General features: G+C 38.5%; 1 protein-coding gene across 1 annotated transcript in view; it reads right to left on the bottom strand.

The window, feature by feature from the left end:
- Nucleotides 1-6,592, bottom strand: part of LOC139626998 (uncharacterized protein C1orf21 homolog) — a 246,058-nt gene that overhangs the window by 179,004 nt on the left and 60,462 nt on the right. The window lies entirely within an intron of this gene.

Below are 6,592 nucleotides of genomic sequence, written 5' to 3'. Positions count from 1 at the left end.
ATGACGCCCCAATTAGATACTGCTTTTTTTGTATTGATTTTATGAGATTATCATATTTTTCAATTTACAATCTCAATTTGAAAAGTAACCAGTAACTACAGCTGTCAGATAAATGTAGAACAGTAGAAGTATAAAGTAGCATAAAATGAAAATAGCCATTCCCCCAACACTTGCACTAAGTTGTGACTCAGACCTTCACTGTGACTCAGCGTGACCAAATTCCTTCAAATCCTTAACACACAACATTTCACTGAGACTCCACCTAAAGTATGTTTATATTTAGCACTGACTCATGGTTGGGGCTCACAGATAAAAAAAAAACCAACAACAACATTAAAATGCCTTTCTAATCAGACCAGATAAATCAAGCTCCACTGAAGTGTCTGAAGAGGGAATTAAAAAAAAAGGCATTTGACCATGACTCTCAGTAACTTTGAGTGCCTGCGTGACTGATAGGAATGAATGAGAGCTTGATAGCCAGGAAGAGTGAGTAAACACGCTGCCTTGTCTCTGTTGTCTGGGTGGACTTCCACTGAACTGGCCTCCGCTCACTGCCTTCCTCCTCTATTTCCTCTCCCTGTTGTTGGGCACTGCGCTTCTTTTCTAAAGCAACTCGAATCGCTTAACTAACATGTTGCCAAAGGAGCTTTCACAGTGATAAAGATGAAGGATCTACATCAAGTTTTCAAAATTCTTCACTTTCTCGATCACTATTTTTTATCTCCCATCAGCTCCACTTACATATACACATATAATAATAAATAATAGCAAAAAAATAGTATTTATTTATTCACTTTTACAAAGACACAATTAAAAACAAGAAATCACATCATAAGACAGAGGTAAGTTATATCAAAATATAAATTGTCCACATAGTGGGAAAATGAAACACAATGTATCAAACGTTCATAAAAGCTTTCCGATAACAAAAGTGATTTAAGAAGAGTTTTAAAAGACACTATAGATGCTTCCTGCCTGATCTCAATAGGTAGACTGTTCCAGAGCTTGGGGCCCTAACAGCAAAGGTCTGGTCACCCTTGGTCACTAGCTGAGACCTAGGAATGACCGGCAGAGCTTTATACACTGAGCTAAGCAAACACCCAGGCACATATGGGATTAATAAATCCTTAATATAATCTGAATTTCATTTAAAGTTTTAAAGGTATAACATTTTGAAATCAATTCATTTGTAATGTAACAGGCAGCCAGTGTAAGTGTACAAGTACTGCAGTAATGTGTTCATATCGCATATATTTCACCCCTCAGTGTAACTTGTTCTCCTTGTTCCTGAACTTTTCTTGCTTTTCTCCTCTGCCTCCGTATGAGGGTGCTGACACAGTCGCAGTGTGGCCAGCACAAGTTTACACAGCTGGGGAGGCAAAGCTCTCTAAAACTCTGACAACACACACACACACACACACTACACACTCAAGATCCCCTCAGCCCGGGTCAGTACAAACTAAATCTCTCTCTCTTGCTCTCATTTTCTCCCTCACACAATCCCAAACACTGGCACACAAGAGGAGACATCTCTGTTGAACACAATAGCAAATCATGTACAACAGGAGCAGAAATCTTAGGTAAATACATGGTGGTTCATGAGAGGAAAAACAAGAGGAATTCAGATTCCAGCTTGATTCAAAGCACAAAAGTATAAGCAACTTCTGTCAGTGTCACAGTATTACAGCAGCACTTTCATGCTTGAGGAGCTAAAGCTAAATACTTAATATATTGTTTTATTGTGTGATTCACATTAAAAATAAAAAATGAAAAGCACAATATTTTAGAAGCCGATCATATTTTGTCTGAAAAATCTGAAAAGAAACTAGAAGTTGCTGTTAGAAGAAGCTGTTAAAGAAACATAGAGTAAAAAGTACAATATATAGAAAAGTAGAAGTATGGAAAATGGGAAAATCTCAAGTGAAAGCAAGAGTATGTTAAAGTAAATGTGCTTAACTACTTTTCACCACTGGAACCATATAAGAACAATTAGAACAAGACAGACTAATAATAATGGCACAATATGTTAGTTCAAACTTTCACAACTCCACACTGCTCTCTGCTGGTCGACAGAGGTACCCAGCACACAATGAACCCAGACATGTAGAGTCAAATCAGTTTTTATTTAAACATCAGTTTCTTCATTTTTGCCTTGTGCTTTATCCTTGTCAGGGATTATTACAGAGGATTAGCACGGGTGTAAACACAAATCATAGCAGGCTAATAGACTGTTGGTTTAGATTAAGTGTTTCCATGGGCTGTGAATATTATTGCTATAGTGCAGTCAGAGCCCTTTGCCACACTCCCTAACCTCATGCACACACACACACACACACACACACACACACACACTCATTCGCTCACTGAGTGGAGGTCTGAGGAGCTCTTGTTGACACTGAACAGTTACTCATTATCAGTGTGAGGAAGAGAACAGAGGGAGACAACAGACACTTTCTCTGGATCATTGATGGAGAGAAAAAAGGAAAAACAAAAGGAGACGGGGAGGCAGAGGCACTGAGTGTTTAAAACACAATGATATCCTTTTCAATTTCCTTCTTGTTTTTTTGCTTCCGTAGTCTTTTCAAACACATGTAGCCTTCGTGCGTGTGCATATGCGTATATTAATTTGCCTTTGTGTTACTGTTAGTCATGAGTTTCTGCCTTGCTCAGCACAGCGTCACTGACTCCTTTCGACCCCTTACGCAACAATATCACTTTTTTCAATGAAGAAGCAAGTATTTCCCTTCCAGTAATACTAACAAATCCCGCTGCTCCGCTTGATGACTAAGAGTTCTCTTTTTTGCATTTGCACGCATTATCTTTGCACACCGTGTGCACTAATAGGATTACCAGTTTAGATGTGGAAATTTAACTGATAAAACATCACAAGCGTTCCAATAAACAAGATCTAATCTATTTTCCCAGAATGTACTTCGCACCAATTAAAGATGCCAGTGAATTACAATAAACACATGCTCTACCACAGGGGCCTCCAACCTGAGAACTGGGACTGGGACCCGCAACCCTAAAAGAAATTGTAGTCTCATATAGGATCATTTTTATGTCTCCAGGCCTCTGAAATGTCTCAACATAAATCAGGTCATAATCAATCTCCACTTAAGCTTGTAGTAACCCATAAACATACAGTATGCAGCTAGTGGCAATGGGACACAAGTAGACATTGCTTTATTTTTAGGGGCTCACAAAGGTTGGGAACCACTGCTCTTCCAGGACAGAGGAATCTGTAGGTCTACGCCACTCTGTCCTGTTCCTGAGCTTTTAGATGTGTGTGGCTCCAAGAGTTCAGGGTCACAGTGCGGCGACACTGTCTCCAAAGGTCAGACTCTGCTGCTTTCCTGATGTGTTTCATGCTGGACTTTCTGATCCATCAGATTCCATGATATGGAAAAAAGACTTTTAGTGATGCTGTATCTGTGATTTTGGACAGGGTCACCAGTTTTTAAACTAGAAGCCAGTAGTGTATGCACCTGTTTGTGGAGCCACTCTCTGATACAGCCCATTCATTTGGTTTCTGTACTGACCATCGAGTGTAAGAACATCTGACAGGACACAGGTGTGGCTGAGATCAGTTAGTCATCTGGGGTTTCACTCATATGTTCAACAATTAGTACCAGATAAATTATACTGTATGATTTGAAAGGTTAAATTATGATATGAAAGGTTAGAAATAAGTTTTGACAACATATTCATTGTTGTTTCATAATTGCTTTACATTACAGACTTTCAATCAAATATTTATTAGATGTTACATTTATCATTGTATCAAATGTAAAATAAATTAAATAGTTGTAGTTTGATCCAATTTAGCTTAATACAACTCAATTTTCAATGCAATTTGCATTACTAGTAATGTAATTCAGTGTCATCATCAATATTAATGCAGCTGGAAATTTACTTGACATACCGTGAGCACTATGTCTGTGTTTAGTGATGAAGTCTGCACTTCATTTACATGACTTTGACTAAATAAAGAAAGTCGTAACAGAGACGTAACCCCTCTGCTGGTTGATTTTCATACAGTATGAAAATGAGCTAGGATGTAACCATCTAAAACACAATCTGCCTGTATCTGTTGATGTGTGTGTGTCTGTTACACACACTCACATTCACACACACACACACACACACAATACCATGGAAACATAAAAGTTTACAGAGATGAGTTTTTATATACATACACACACGTGAATGTCAAATAACACTGGGGAACACAATTTTTGTTGAGTTAGGTCTGACAGCTGTTTTTAACAAATTTTTGGGTGCGGAATCCAAAACTGATCTCTCTATCATGTTATAGATTTATAGCTGTGATAGATTTCTCTATCACGTCAAAAATTTGACGTGATAGAGAATCCCCGTTTTCTTAAAACATATGAAAAATACTGTACTTAACAGATATGTGCTTGTTTTATAAAAATTTACAAATATTGACATACAATGAAATATGAAAGAAACAGGCATGGCTGCAATGTTTATTTAACACTGTTATGTTTTAACAAAGGATATGGCTACTGTAATTATAATTGTGTGCAGACATGATCTGGGACAAAGGAAATATATACCTATGTAAATAAAACACTAAGATGGAATAGTTACAAGCTTTGAAAACTAAAAAAACAGCATAAAATGAAATAGAACTTACAACAGTATGCCCATGGTTACAAGGTTAAGAGAAAAACCAGCACAAATCCTCTTAATTCCTACTATGCTAGCTTTCTGTTTGCGGATATTGATAGTACTGACCTATTGGGAGCTGCACACACCTCTCACCGCACTGTCTCAATTGTGACTGCACAAACAAGTTGCCACGTAGCTGTTGATGAGTCCAATCGCAATCAGCTGGCAAGTCTTACCACAGCTAATCAGTGGAATTTTGCTTATCTGGAGGGTAAGCTGTGGAGAAAAAACTTGACGTGCTAGAAAAAAAACTGACTGCAATTTTGGAATCAGCGTGCCAATTTTAGTTTTAATCAGCATAAAAATCTAACTCAACAGAACATTTTTTTCAAATTGTTCCCCAGTGTAATTAGACAGACAGTGCGTCTCTGGAATTCCCAGGTCTAACATATTATTGATACTGGGCATCAATATTTAATCTTCAACAGTCCAGTAGCAAGCCTACAACACACTGTTTCTCCAGCAAATATACAGTTAAGTGACATCTGTAAGCACATTTACTAGAAGTCTGAAAATAATAATTCTGTAACAATTACTGTAATATTTCTCTTACCTGTGTGTTGAACCCCTCCATAAAATACCGGCACTACTCTGTACTGCAAATGAAAAAAGGAAGAAGAGGAGGAGGAGAGATGTGCGGCTGTCAAATCCTCACTGTACCTGTGAACGGACTTGTCCATTAAAAGCTTTTTCTTTTTGTCTCGGTTCTGTCTTATAAAACCAAACACATCAAACACAAGGATGCCATCATGAAGAATTAGGCCATGAACTCCAGTTCTTTCAAAGGATGTATTTGTATAGCAGTATGTACAGTGTACGAGCTGAGAAAGAGTGAGTTGTTTAACTATATTATGTGTGCCTGCATACAGAAAATATGTATAGTTATTACACTGAAATCCTGTTTTTTTGCACTAATTCTTTTCACCACTTCAACCCTTTACATAGCAGTGTGTTAGTGTGTGTGACAGTGAGAGACAGAGAACCTGAACAGTATTCACCCGCAAGTTGCCTGCCATTCCTATTACATTCTTTATTTGGCCAAGGTCTGCAGTCAATCATGATATGTATTATAATATATTAGATTATGTGAGGTGTGTTATTTGACAGGCCTCACAAAGCAAAAAAAAAGGACCACAGTCCAGTTGCTATTCCACATATGAGCAGCAGATGGAAGTGTTATCCCTCTCTTAGCATTGCAGCACAATATACCTGAGGAAACAAACCTGCACACGAAGCATCTTGTGAATGAACTAACTTCTCGGGATAAGCAATAATTAGAAAGGCTTGGTCAGTGTTGAAGCAGGATTAGCAACAGCACTGCGTTCTTATCTCATCAAAGTAGAAAAATACCTCATATCAAAGGAATTTGCGGAAGGTTTTGTCTCACATCATAACCCAACTGCAGGATATTAATATTTCAACAGATTTCCTTTATACCCAATAGTCCTCTTCACCCTCCCACACTTTCTCTCTTTCAGCTCCTACCTCACTACATCACATATAACCTCCACGACCAGCCTTTGCCCCCAGCTCCCACTTCCCATTCACCCGTTTCCCCCTTCTCCGTCCTTCCCCCTGTCAGAGCCCACAGCAGACAGGAACTATAAAACAGTGAGCAGAATTTCACTCAGCCAGTGAACAGTGGGAGCCAACACACCCACTAGCGACATGATCACCACTCAGACCTCTGGATTTATTGGAAGGTTGCAGCTCTTTTCATGTTTTACCACCACTGCATGTAACGCCATGAGGCTTGTTTTCAGGAGGTTTAAGGAAGGAAAATTCTGTCTTCCATGCTTGGAAATATCAGAGGGTCATGGGAACAGTTGCTGCAAGTTTATGCTTGCTATCCAACCGGTTAAAGAATAATATACATTACTTAATGAGAGCTCTA

The sequence above is a fragment of the Trachinotus anak genome, unplaced genomic scaffold, assembly GCF_046630095.1.
Source record: "Trachinotus anak isolate AG129_WGS33_773 ecotype Australia unplaced genomic scaffold, CSIRO_AGI_Tana_v1 ptg000010l, whole genome shotgun sequence".
Classification (NCBI taxonomy): Eukaryota; Metazoa; Chordata; class Actinopteri; order Carangiformes; family Carangidae; genus Trachinotus; species Trachinotus anak.
Note: the sequence above shows the minus strand (reverse complement) of the source record. Positions and strands in the feature narration are given on the sequence as shown.